The sequence below is a fragment of the Cupressus sempervirens genome, chromosome 3, assembly GCF_028749045.1.
Source record: "Cupressus sempervirens isolate cs-2001-9-10 chromosome 3, ASM2874904v1, whole genome shotgun sequence".
NCBI lineage: Eukaryota > Viridiplantae > Streptophyta > Pinopsida > Cupressales > Cupressaceae > Cupressus > Cupressus sempervirens.
The window spans coordinates 795,799,980-795,815,926 of record NC_143120.1 but is presented as its reverse complement, the minus strand read 5'-3'; positions in this window follow the sequence as shown (position 1 = coordinate 795,815,926).

Genomic DNA, 15,947 nt, shown 5'->3' with positions numbered 1-15,947 from the left:
CACCTTAGATGCTACTACCGAGGGCTCGAGACTGGGTTGGGATGTTGTTGCTATTGAGAGCATGAGTTTGGGTTGGGATGTTACCCTTGCATCATGTCTAGATTTGGGATGGGACTCCTTTGCAATGGCTACTCCCAGTGAGGATATGGATGAAAGATAACATAGTGGTCTCTTTCTATTTTGTTGGGATTTTTCTCCTCACTTCTAGCATGTTTTAGAGAATGTTGAAATTCTTGTTTTGACTAAATTTGAGTCCACCATGCCTACTATGTGATGAAATTTTGTATAACTCAAAATTTTGAAGTTTGATTGGTTGTTCATCGATACAACCAGATTGTAAGCATCGATGTTAAGTCAATTGTAAATATTGCGACAATGCTAGGTTTTCTTTCTAGTTCTTTCTTAGTTGAGCTCTTGAACTAATTTTTACTTAATATAAAATATATCCAATGGCTTGTCCACTTTTGCCAAAAAAATAAAAAATTAATTTCTTATATTTTTAATCTCATGCATTCATTATGCGAACTTAAAACTTTTTCATAAATTAATTTCTTTTCACTTTTTAATTTATTTTTGAAACTTAATTGATAAAATATTTATTAACTTAAATAATAATAATATTTAGCATTTATTTAAAAAAGAACTATAAATATATTATTATTAAATTAAATAAATATTATCACGTTCTAATTTTATTCTTATAAGTTTTATCTTCAAATTTAATTCTTTTTATTTAATTAATTCCCCAATAATTAAATATTTAAAATATCATAATAATTTTCTATTATATTAAATCATTAATTTAATCTTTTAATTTGACTTAATTAATAGAAAGTTCACCAAACACCCATAAAACAACATACAAAAACCCATCATAGAAAAATACATACAAAATCAAGTTAAAGGGTTATAAACACAATTTAATGTCATCTAATTCATTCAGAGGGTACACAACTTGGATACTTGTCCTAATTTTCAATTAGGACAAATGGCTTAAAAAATTGGACTTAAGAATTTATCTCCCCTCTCTTAGCATTGAGATAATGCAATAGGGTGTGCTCATCCTAGCAATCCAAAGAAGTTGCTACCTAGTACTTGCAACCTACATAAAATCCATGCATGTACAAACACAATATTCTAAGCTAAATAGGCAATGGTAGGAAGTGGTGTATCATGTAGATCCTGACTAGTAGGTGACTACGACTCTCTTCCTTAACCACATTAAAAATTCCATACACAAAGAAAATAAACATGCACACCATACACATGTAGCATGGGGTAAGTATCCATAAGAAAACATATAATAATCCATCTAGCTAATCATCATCATTAACTGAAAGCACTGTAATAATCATCATGCATACATGAAATATAGAGTAACAAGTAATCTCATCGTATAATAAACTGAATTTAAAACAATATATGATAATCTTAAAATAATGCCACTAAACATCAAGCATAAAACTGGCCTATAAGAGTTTGGCAATGATAATAGAAAAATTTAACTTAGGCGTTAGGCACTACATCCAAGGTGGATACGTGGGCATCTTTGATATGATAATGTTTAAGCTTAAAAGGAGACTTCCATTGTATTCGATTGGAGGAGAATTATAATGCTTGCAAAATATCATCATTTTTCTATTAGGTATGTACCCAAACAACACATTTACATGGAAGATATTGCAACTTTCAAGGTAGGAGTATATAATACTTCCAACTCATGCATTGAATAGGGGAATAGTTAGTAATGTTTAAAAGGTTTTATAGATAAAGGTAGAGATAAGGTAAGTGTAGTGATGTTTATAGGATAAAGTTAAGTAGGTGAACTTAGGATAAGATAGATATAGATTTTTTATTTATTTATAATTGTTTATCTTTTTTTCATTAATTATATATTCCTTATTTAATAAAAATTCATATAGATTTAAAAAGAATCTTGAAGAATATTCTTTGTCCAAAGGAGAATTAAAACTTTACATACAAAAGGCAGAGAGCATTTTTTCTCTAAAAGGATAAATTTCTTAAGGATCATTTTTTTCACCAAGTGTTGAGTTTTCTCATACAATTTTAGCATGGCATCTATTACTAATATTATTTTTGTTTTCTTTTCTACAATGAATAATAGCATAGATTTTTGATGTTATATTTATGCATTTGAATAGGAGTATTTTTTTTCCTCAATAGTTACTAATAATGCAAAATGAAGTAACATACATATAACTTGATTTTCCTCTAACACCTAATTATATTCAAATTGCATAACCTTATGTAACATCAATAAATCTAACCACAATTGATCATATGCATATGAAATGAATTATAGAGAGTGCCATAAGAAAGGAATTGTTTTTTTTTTCAACATATGTGGGCTAGCCACTTCATATTTATTTTTATTGAAAAACCTAATTCAGGGACTTAATCGAGAAAGAATTAGGGAAGAAAACCCAATATCATTGTCATTTCAAATTAAGTTAAGAGTGAATTTTACATTGGGATCATTATTTCGAGGAGAAGTCTCTATAACATTTGACTCAAGAATACCAAAACTCTAAATCTAGTTTGGCTCCATAGCAAGGTATCAACTATGCAATCTACAAATTTACATCAAGTTAACCATGGAGAATTGAAACTAATTGGGTGACAATTAGATTCCAACACGTAGACACATTAAAAAAACTAATCCCATCTTGGGTTTTTACAATAGGTTCCATAGCAAACCAAGACTAGGGAGAAGGTGGATTTTTCTAGGGTAGGAGATGTCAATCACAACACCAAAACACATGCCTCTTCCAAGGCTAATAATCACAAGAACTTTCATTCTTTCACTCCTTATCTCCCCAAACACAAAATGATTTGTATTAATAAGTAGGGGCTCATAACACCCTACTTTCCCCCTCTCCTTGTCATGAGGAGAGACTATGCACTGATACAAAGTCCAACTAAGACTCTCCTCTTGTACATGGCCACTTCTTCCCTGTCTGAGGGTGAGTAATGCAAACACAACTATTATAGCTTTCCCCAAAAAATAAAATTTAAAACATGAAAGGAAAACAATTTAGAAACCCACAATAACACATCCTTCACATATTTCATCACACATACAAAATACACACACATTCAAAAGGCCTACTTAAGCAAATGAAAACATAGCATGAAGAAAAAGGCCATGAAGGAATCCTACCTTCACAAATGATTAAGGCAAACATAATTTTTGAGAAGAGCTAATCCTTCTTCCTCTTTCAATCCTAGCTTGACTCTCTCTAAATGTAGAGAATGGGTAAACACCCTTCAACCCTCAAATTGGCAACTAAATAGGGTTCTAAACTCACCCACCTAAATTTTCAATAACTCCAGACTTGACTAACGCCTTCTAGGGTCTTCCAACTTGATCCTACCATTAGGACAACCTTTTCAATGGAATGTAAACTTGGCAAACTCATGGAGAAGTTCAATTTTAGCACTAAAGGGAAAATGAGATATTTAGGAGGTCATAAAAGTCAATAGAAGGATCTAAAAGGGTGGAAAATGTCCCCAACCCATACACATACCCCTATCCACTTGGATTTTATTAATTTTGGCCTCTAGGATCATTTTAGGACCTATTAATTGGCTTGAAATATTTCAACTTTCAAAAAATTATAAGAGTGACACATTTTCACTAAACCCTAATTAGGGTAATTAATCTAGGTTACCAACTAATTAGCCTTAGGTTACTAACTTAATCAATATAAAATTATTAGTTTACTCTACTAACCCTTAATAACATGGTGATACACATCTATGAATTACAAGTGTCAAGTGACACCCTAAGATTCATTGTTACATAACATTAAACATTTTACGATTACATGATGATACACATATTCAGATTATGATACAAATAAAACAAAAAAAAATGAGGTTTGCATCTCTTAATTATACTCAACCTTAGTTTCATAGATTGAATATAGGGTCTATTACCTCATCTCTGCTAGATCCCATGGTTAATAATCCTTCACACTTAATTCACACATCAATAACTTGACAAAATTCACATGCATATATCTAAAAATCATTTGGATAATTAGATAAATCAAAACATCTTCCATTTAAATAACCTTTGTCTCTTTTCTACTCACAGATTTAACCATTAAAAATTGCATAGTTAAAGTATTAATCATATTCCTAATCCTGCAGTCATTTAATCTACTACACCGTCATTATGCATGCTTATAAAATATCAAATCACATGATTAAGCATTTGAAAGTAAAGCATCACATGACATAAAATAATTTTATGATGTCCAATCCATTAGAAATTGTCTCAACATATCAAGTCATAATGCATCAAAATAAAAATGTATCAAATGTGCTATGATGGATCAAGGTGAGGCCTCACTGAATAATTTTCCTTACAATAACAATTATGCTCATGAATATAATTTGAACCTATCTTATTTTCCCAAGTTATGTGCTTCATTCATCATTTTAGTCAATTATTTAAAATTCAAAATTGCCACCAAGTAGGTTCAAGTATTTGAAAGCATATAAGTGAGGCTACTTTAGTACAACTACTAAACTACAACTTGGCTATATGGTATGAAAATAACACCACATACCATATAATACTTTATATCTTATCTCATTTTCTAATTTTTTGTTCTTAATAGTTAGGGGTATTTTTGTCAAATTTTAACTTATCTACATGATGTTTTATTCTTCAACTTGATTGTTTTATTAATTACACAATAATTTAGCTTAAAGAAAATTGCTTATTTTTAGTATCTTCTCTTTACGTGCATTATAATGACATCATATAGAAATAGCATGCATGATTATAGATTTTTTTTCTTTTTCCCTTTTATGCATTTGTAAAATATAGCAACATGAGTTCATATAGAAAATGGTAATATGGCTTATGGAAGGGTTGCAAGTTGCAAGAATATTTATTGTGCAAAAAGGTTTGTTTTTTATTCCATATATCTAGTCTAATTAAGGGATTGATCTACAAATAATTATTCCCCCACTACACCAATATAGTTTTTTTTTATATTCATATTCTATTTTTTTCTATTTGAAAACTAATTTTCTAACTTAATGAATAGTTCTATTTTATTATATAAACTTAGTTGCCATTTCTTGGCAATGGTGACAATAGTTTCCTTTTAGTTGTTGTAGATTGTAATCTTTTATTTCTCTAAATGTGTTTCCTATATCATTCTCCTTTCATATATGGTTTTCAATTTGATTTCATTGACTGAATTAAATGTGCATGGTAAAAATAAGTTAGCTAAAATTGCATGTCATGTAATACATATCTGGGGTGGGTGCACCAAGATGGTGTACAATTTAGTGGACACCACAAAACAAACTAAAATGAGAATAACCCAATCGGGTTATATGAAATTTCAAAAAGAGGCTAGGCTTGGTTACATAGCCTAGCAAAAATATGTAAAAAACAAAACTCAATTAGGTTTTGAAACCTGATTAGGTTTCTAGGATGAAAAATCTATTAAAAATCTGATTGGGTTATGCAAAACTTGACTAGGTTTTGAAGAAATACAAATAGGCTTCACTCTGGAAGCCATAACTTTCACATCCAAACTTCGATTGACTTCATTTTTCATGCCCTCAATTTGTGAGGCAAAACCACAACCAATTTTTTTTTTTTGATGTACTACAAATTTTATTTATAGAACTATACTTGCTATGAACTTCTATCAAGTTGTGAGGTGTCTGAGTATACCAATTCATATTCCCACAAGGGTGTTAGAAAGTTACTAGTTTGATCTTTAAGTTTAGAGGTGATAAAGTTAGTTGGTATAGAGAAACTTATTTTGTTCAAAAATTTGGACTTCAAGTTTTCCATGAGAGGCCACCTAGCTTTCCATCATTAGTTAATATTCCAAATCACAATGACAGTGTTAGACAATATTATTATTTTGAATTGTCACCTTCTATTGTAGTGCCCCGCCAAGGGATCCAAATAATTTTACTAAGTTTGCCAAACAATTTTTTTTTTTTAACATGAAAGATAAAACCATTCATAACATTTGCGAAAGCAATAGCAACAATTCAAATGAAAATAAACATAGCATATATACATAACAGGCTACATTGTTTAAAGATCCCTTAACGTAGTATCACATCTAAATTAACTATTCATCTAACATCCCATAACAATAATACATCCAATGTACTTAAAAAATATACAAATGTCCTTTTGTAATTATATTTTAGTTTAGCTCAATCATCCACTATACATATCATAGGGTATGAAAAGCTTAAAAGAATAAACATCCAAGTAAATAAAGTACATCATCATCATCTAATATTAATCTATGATGCAATAACATAAATGAAACCACATATCATACATGATACATCATCACAAAAGATATAAACATCCATCACAGAAGATAATCATATATCACAAACATAAATAGCTAAGTGCACGGTTCCTCCCAATCGTAAATAGCATCATTAGACCATCGTGGATCCTAGCCATCCCTCCGTGCATAACATTCCAAAGCACCGAAGAGATCATCGGTATTAATATAGTAGGAATGTCACTCCTAAAACATCCTACTAACATGCAAAGTAAAGCATAATAAATCATCAACTAACATATGCAAAGTAAAGAAAATCATCAATATAAGAAACATACCAGTAAATACATCCATCATAAGGTATATTATCTATCATAATGCTCCAAGAACATAATGAAGAATAATTACCAACCAAGGATACTCTAGCCACGGTGTCTCGGACGGATCTCAAATGATAAGAGTGAAAATACACTATCACCCGACCGCGTGGAACCTAAGTGGTCCACTCCCACCGTGCTGAGGAGATAATCTCAAGTCTCAAATAGGATATCAATACACATAGCATAAAAAGTTTAGGAGTCCTAAAAGTATACTAACTCAAAGTTTCCATCACACAAAACCAACATCTAATTCCTAGAGGCACACAAAGACATGTAGGAAACCTACTCTGCAAGCGGGAAAGTGTCATCGCAATTATCATGTACAAGTTACCCTGGCAGTTAGCTAAACTCTACGGGTCCTTACTGATCTCATGCGGCCACTAGTATCCTCTCATACTGACGAGTCATACTACGAAATGCACGGTCACAACCATGCGTTCTCACTACTCCCATCCTAGCCTGTACAAGCACTCAAGGCATGGGCGATAACATCAAAACAATTATCTTTTTAGATTCATTTAATCCCCATTTAGTGTGTAAATGTTATCACTTATTAACCAAACTTACAATGAGTTACCCTGGCAGCCACTTAGGGCCCCGGCCCCCGTTGCAAGCCACTTCCCAACACTACAAGTAGATCACCTACCCTAAGCTCATGGAATCATAAATTGCAAAATCATAAAAGATAATCCATAATAAAATCATCAAATATGCATAAAAGCATCAAATATCCATAATAAGAATCATCAAATCTCCAAGATAAGAATCATCAAATCTCCATGAGCATCTGGAAAAACATCCATAGAAAATCATGACCACAACAATTCTCTATTGGCAACTGAAGGCATCACTGATAATCATAAGTATCAATTGGTTCCCAATAACCAAAATATATCTCAAGATAAATGGTTCTCAACAAGCAACCAAAAATATCTCAAAATCATATTGATCGAAGACTCCAAAATGGTTGAGTCAAACATGTCACAACATGACATCATCAAGAAATAAATCCATATTTCAGTCCCATCATGGTGACTAGAAAATAATCCAAGGATAACTAATCGATGACTCAAAAATGATTAGCTCAAGTGTCTCATACACATACCTCTCAGCTTCACACATGAATACTGATGAACAATAACAATCAGTAAATACAAACATTTCATAGAGCATATGATCATAGTACCATGGTTGGGTTTATAAAGATCGAGACCAAATAAGATCAACATGCCATCATATCTCATAACCCCCGAGCCTTTGGTAACATCTTAGGACTGGTCAACACTAGTCAACACAAAACTCAAAACAAGAAGCATATAGAATACATGATGCAAACACATGTTTTGGTTTACTAAATTTACATAGTTGAATAATGTGTAGGGGTTTCCAATTTTCTTTTTGCAAATATATTTCAAGTGTCTTAAGTTTCATCATTTGACCTACAAGTCAACACAATTGTTCCCCGATAGCATTATCCTTCCATTATTAAGAATTATATTCTAAGAATAACTTAAGGATAAATATTCACTAAAATGATCATCATTGACCTTAATTAAATTGCTCTTTTATATTTAACCATGATCCATATTCTAATTGATTAACCTTTCAACTTTTTTTTAGGATCATTATTCGTTATATTATAAGAGGACCAATTATCATTCTTCGAATAAGAGATTATAACTTTATTAAAATAATCAATTACATCAATCAATTAACATAGGTCCATATTCTAATAGTCCTCAATTAAATATTACTAAGTCTTCGCCATCAAATATCTAAGGTCATCATTCAAGTCATAAGAATAAGACCTATCAACTTGATATCAATATTTCTACAATCTTATTAAAAGAATTATATCAATTAAATCTTCATTACTTAATTTAATTGTTAATTAAATCTAATTAACTCTCATTGATTGATTTAATTAATAATTACATAATCATAGCAACGTTCTAATTAATATCAGTTGACTAATAACTAACTATATGATAAAAGTCAACTATAATTCAATAATCCAAAGATCATATTAATAATTCAATAATAATTATTGAAAATCTTAAATGACCATATTCGTCATCTTTCAAAGAATACCAACATTCCCTTAACAAATTCATATTATCATTAATCTTTTCAAATAAGACTCTATTGCACAACTTTATTATTAATATCATAGTTATAATATCAACTCAATGAATATCAATTGATTAAAAATCAATTATAATCCAACTCCAAAAATTATTATCTTTTACCAAACTTCAATCAATAAATAATCTCCACTAGATTAACTCTAATCAAATTTGTTGATATCTATTTAAACCATTATTTATTAATAGTTTTCTATTCTTTACAAACATTAATAAATAATAAACTCCTCAAACTATACATACTCGATCTATAGAATCCTTCCGTAAACTCATTAGTTAATATTTGGCTAACTCTTAACTCCATTAAGGTATCCAAACATATTAATCAATAACATAATAATTCAATCTTAATCCAATATCATTCAAAGTTTCTAAATTTAAATCAACATAATATAAATTATCATCTTACAATTATTTAATCAATATTAAAATCAACCATTAGACTCCATTTTCTAATTGTTCTAATAATATTTTGTCTATATAAACGTTGTTTGAAAGAGATCCCTATCACAAACCAATAAGACTCATTGTAGATTTTAACATGAATAATCTCCAAATTCTTAACATTATCATCTTCATTAAACAACTCTAAAATTGTTTAATATATATTAAATAGTATTCAATATACATTATAAAAAGTCCATTATATAAACTATATTAAAATCTCTTTTCTTTTAATTTTCTCTCATCCATTTACTTAGATTGACTAATAATTAATTACACTTCTTCTACTATTAATTAATCTTAATTAAATTTGATTTAATTAGATTAGATAATAAACCATATAAAAGTAATGCATATTAATAAGATTCTAATAAGGGAAGATTGCAATAATATCTTAATTCATTCCATGCTTTGATATATTGTTTTTATGAAGTTTAAGCATAAAGAACTCTTGGTTATGGGAAATAGAGAAATATCTGTCCTTGAATAAAACAGTCTCAGTACGACGGCCATATCTCCCTAATGAACTGTTGGATCAGGCTGAATTTTAAATATGTTGGAGAGGGCCAAGTTGCACCAATTCTGATTGGAGCGATCGAATAAATTCAATCCCAATAAAAAGTTATGAATGACTAAGTTCGGGTCTATCCAAGGGGCAACGACAGGATAATTAAAAATTTCTATTTTAATTCCAAATCTTGACTTTCTAATTTAATATAAATTCGAACCCAAACCCGATTAAAATCTAATTTCTTTCTCATTTGGAACTAGGGTTTTTCTATTATTTTCTTCTCATCCAAATAAAATATCTAGATTCCAATTTCAAATACAGAGAGTATTCAGACACATAAAACAGATATGATGAAGACAAGAAGAGAAAGAGTGCAAAGGGAATATGAGAATATCATGAGTGCACCTGCATACTGATGCTAATTTTCCATGCCTCAGAAGTCCATAGAAAATCCCTTCCTTCTCCATCATTCACAATTCTTCCAAGAATCCAAGCCGATCGAATCCTCCAAGTGATTAGAAGAGGTAGAAGGAGCATAGAAGCAAGTAGAAAATATATGAGCATATGAATTTTCTCCCATGCATGTAAGCTTTGAAGTTTCTTTTTTTTTTTAGCTTGTAGCTCGAGGCTTCCATTTAGCTTGTAACTTCCATTCAGCTTGTAGCTTTCATTAAGCTTTTCATTTAAGCTTCTATGAATGCCTGAATATCAAGAGCTCTCAAGAAACCTTTGGATTGCTTCTTGAAACCGCTGAAAGGTGTCACCAACTAAGCATGGGTCTTTTCCAATTCTTTTTGATGAGTCATAGAGCTGTAGACACCTTGTGCTTAATTGATGCACTAACCCCCGTGTTGTTGACACATGTTAATTCTCATGCAAGCTTATAACTCCAATTTACTTTTTAAATAATCTCTATTTAAATTTTATAACTTTCATTTTAATTTTTATAACTTTTATTATTATTATTATTATTTATTACTTTATTATTATTTTATAATTATTATTAATTTTAATTTCTAGTTTTCTTTTATTTAATTCTTTTTCTCCAATAATTCACATTTAATTAATTACAATCAAAATATAAAAGATCATGATATTTTATTAATTTTTTCAAATAAATAATTTATTAATTAAATCTATTTATTAAGACTTAATTAATGGAAAATTCACCATAGACCTCCAAGATAAAATATGAAAACTCATCATAGAACAAATCATACAAAATAAATCTAAAAGGGTTAAAAATCATGAAATATGTCATCCGACACGTTCGGTGGCTATTCAACTCAGATACTTGTCCTAATTTTCTAATTAGGACAAATGGCTCAAAGGGTTGGGATTTGGACTTGATAATTTATCTCCCCTCTCTTATCATTGAGATAATATGATAGGGTATGCTCATCTTGGAAATTCAGGGAAGTCGATACCCGATACCTGCAACCTGCATAAAAACCATGCATGTACAAACACAATATATACTAAACTAAACAGACAATGGTAGGAAGTGGTGCATCGTGTAGATTCTGAGTAGCAGGTGACTATGACTCCCTTCCTTAACCACATCAGACATGCCATACAAAAGAAAACATGCAAGGCAAACACGCATACCATACACATGCAAGTATGGGGTAAGTATTCATAAGAAAGCACATATGATAATAAATCATCTTACTAATCATCATTAATAATTGAAAGCAATGTAATAATCATCATCAATAATTGTGAACACTAAAAATAATCATCATACATACATGAAATGTAGAGTCTAAGTAATCTCATTACATAATAAACTGAATCCATAGCACAATATCTGATAATCTCAAAAGAATGTTGCTAACCAACAACATAAAACTAGTTCTAAAAGAGTTCAGCAATGATAACAAAATGTGAACCAGGGGCAGGCACTACATCTATACTTCAATTAAATCACTTTGTATCAATATAGTTGCAATGGTTCAAAAGTTGTGAATGCGAAAAAGTTATAGATTTCCTAAGCATCCTATATACAAGTCGCAACCTAATTTTGTGCCTTGTCCAAATACTTTCCCATTCCATTTATTTGTATATATATATATATATATCCCCTTTTAAAGAACTTCTTACCTCTTGCAACTTTGAGCATAATGATATATTACTAACTAGGTATTATTACTAATTTATTTTTATTTTTTTAAAATTTTATTTCAATTAATTTAATTATTCATTTCTTAATTATTCTTACATGTCTTATCCGACATGTTATTTTATCAATGTCATTTCTTATGCCTGGATATAAATCTGATCACTTATTCCTTCTATTATACTACATTCATTGACCATAGTTTGTGGGGAATGTTAATTAATTAGCTCAACATAATGTATATACATTGTTTAATGCATATGTAGAAAATATGAGGGTAAATAAAACACATTCTTAAAACTTAAAATTTAATTATATTCCTAGTAATTAGTATTTTCACGATCTTATTACTAAATCAAGCCTAATTTGTTATCAACCTGACTCTATCAAATGCAACATAATCCCTTATTATATTTCACTATTTTAATATTTTCCTCTATTTAAATACATGTTTTTAATAACTAGTTGACACTATCCTAATACCATACTCCTTGACTTTATCCAATACTTATTTAATAACTAACACTCACTATAATCACATGATTACTCACATGCTATCCTAATCCAAACTAAACTAGCCACCCTTTTTATATCCTAGCTATACTCATCCTTTAACTACTATATTATTTCAAAATGCTATTAAAAATTCCATAAAGGGATAACATAATCCTAATAACTACTAACCCTTGCCTTGCATAATAATAATTTTCCTAAAACATTATTTATAACCCTACACTACATGACATACTTTATCTAGTAAAATAAACCAAAGAAACACTTTTACTAATTCTAACAACCATATAAACTACTAAATGCTAAAGGGTCTATATGGCCTAATACTGCCTACCCCTTTTATCCCCCTTAATACTCCACATCTTAACCCAAGGTGCCAACTCTCTTCCCTAGGTGCATTTCCTCGAGTAGTAGAGGCACCAATGGCAAGTAGAGGTGTCATAAACCCCACAAGGTACTCCCCTTTTCACATATGCTTTCAATGGTTAGAAAGGTAATATCTACCTAGGGAGGTGATCCCTGACATGGCCAAGAAGGGAGAGGTCTTTTGAAATATGTTTAACCTCTTCCCAAGGTCATTGAGTGCTAGGAGATGGTGGAGGCCATGGCTCACACATCCTTTAAATGGGATTTAAATGTGACTTTCCTCTTTTTCATGGAGAAGTCAATTGCTTAGGGTGCCTGACACATATGTAAATGAAAATGCATCACCCTAGGCACTTCCCAAGGTTTGATGGGAAAGGAGGCATTGAAAAGTGGAAGGGACCACAAAACTTAAATTTAATTTTTTTGATATTTTTTTCCCTCTTATGCATTGACCTCCTAGGTGAAAGGAAATTTTGTTGTATTAAATCATGTCTACTCACCTACATTTTCTCATTACTTTATTTGTTAATATATATGGGGTCTCGTAGGGTACTTCCTAGTTCCTATCTATGTTTTCTATTCATCATTTTTTTTAATTGTCAGGTTTGGATTTTTTTTTTTTTTTGAGTAGATGGGGCACCATGTTACATGAGTTATGAGTCTATATTGCAATATTTATAAAAACCTATTGTTGGCAAGTTCTTTCCCCTAGGGTGTGATATGTACTATATTATAAGGCATATTTTGTTGATTTTTTTAATGCTTTATAATTTGGGGAGAGGACTTATTTTGTTTCCCCATACATTTTCCAGAGAGGAAATGTATACCTACAACAAACCTTTCATAGACTTGGAATGTGCATTTTCTCTTCTCAAGAAAATTTCATTTCATTCTATCATATAATTTTAGTGACTATGTTAATGGTGTGATGGTGCTATCTACTAGGATTATGTTTCAACTTGAAATCCATAGGAAGCAATAATCATGCATATACAATGAGCTGTCAAACATAACAATTTTCTTTCCCTTTTATTCAGTGCATATAGATTTGCAATGCAAACACCTATGTTTAAAATTTACCAACTCATCCCATAACACTCCTCCACATAACATTTATGATATATGTCTACCAAATAATTCACAAATAACATGAGGAGAAAGGTCAAATGCATAACTACATCAAATCTCTCAATGAATATATCCTTGCAAGTAATTTATATACATAAATGCTCAATCCTTCCTTCCACAATTTTTGATGATAAACAATGATACAAATATCTTTTACATCACAATGGAATCACAAAGGGGGCTTGATATCACAATATATTTTAGAGGACATGACTCATTTGTCACTCTTACACACTTGAATTCATTTTGACTTTGTCAAGGGTTAAACCCTAATATCTTCAATGACTTCATCCTCACAATACATGGACATACACACAAACTATGAACCATGGAGGCTTACCTCCCATCCTAGGCTTCTATGAAGCCACCCACTGAGAAGGGGAAACAAGGCTCAACTAGGATGCATTCAACAACATCACAATAACAAGAACCAGAATGAATACCATAGCTTAACAACACATTAACAATCCCCAACCAAGGCTTGCACAATGATTCACAAATGGAATCATGAACATTAGGTGAAGGTGGGCTCTCCAAAGAGGAGATTGCCATATCCTTATGCACTAACAAAAATTGCAATTGCAATATGCCCAACAACTTTCCAAGGAACACATGCTTGTATGCATGAATTTGTGGGCCTCTGAACCTCACACACACTTCAACATAGTCATTACCTGCGGAATCATCCTAGAATAAACATGGAGTCATTTATCCAAGACACCTGACCGTGCAACCCATTGCCTTCTATCTAGAAGGATTTTTCCTATAAGCTCTCAAAATGAGATGCAGGCAACTAGACCTTTCTAGAATGAAGGGTTTATGCAAGAGATGAATGTGCAAGTAATCTATATGAAATGCAATCTATTATTGAACAATAAAAGAACACTATATTATATGTATGCATTGTTTAATATAAATGATACTAAGATATTAAGAAATTTTTGTATATAAAGCTATGAAAGTGAGTATTCAGTTTGACAATAGTTCAATAGCATAAAACTTCAACCTCTATAATGAGGAATTAGGAGCCCCTTAAATAGAATTCCTCGAATCCATCAAAGGTTGAGATCAACTTAGATTGACGGTTAGGATTAAAGCCAAGATTCGGTCAAAGTGGAAGATTCCCAATATAGATGTAGTTAACTGACTCAGATCTTGAGTGTAAGAAACATGTAAAACCTGCATGAGTACCCTATTGTAGATTTCATAAAATGAATGTGCTTAGGAGTTAATGAGAGTATGATGGACATTTTGTTACTAGTATTTGTTTATGAGATCTTAGTAGAGACAAAGCGGACTTCAGTAATGATAAGTGTAATCACCATTAAGTAACTTTAGAAGGAATAACTAAAATCACCTAAAAATAAAATTCTCTAGGTTCAAGCTAAGGACTTGATGAAAGATTTCTAGAATATCTCCCTAGCCAAATTAGGGAGGATGCATTAACATTTACTCTTCTAGGGGATAACAATGAATGTAGGATTAAAGAGGTAATAAGACATATGATTACATTTGAAACTTGTGTTTAAAGCACGATGACACATTTTTGAAAACATGCTAATAGATTGAGGAAATTAACCCTAGAAACTTATTCACAAACCCCTTGTAATGTGATAGAGAGATATTGCTAGGAATGTCAATATGTCTAATTTGATTGAAAATATTAGTTAATAAGTCTGCATATTAGTGATTTTCACCTAAGACGTGTACTGCAATCCATTTTATATGTTTTGATTTTTTAATGGATTGTAAGAATGGTGATAGTATTTAGAATAGTAATTCATTATGCTAATACCCATATGATGAAATTGTGATTTTTTGAATATGAATCAAATGAAAGTTAATTATATGTGTATTTAGACGAAGGTTAAATGGTTATGATAGTGCAATGCTTCTTTTATAGTAGTTAGAACGAAAATGATTAGATGAAGTTAAATGTAATGTTAATGTGTATTATGTGACATTGGATTTATTCTGCATATATATATGTCCCTGTATATTATTTTAGCGGGCTACTAATGTTTCAGTTGAGTG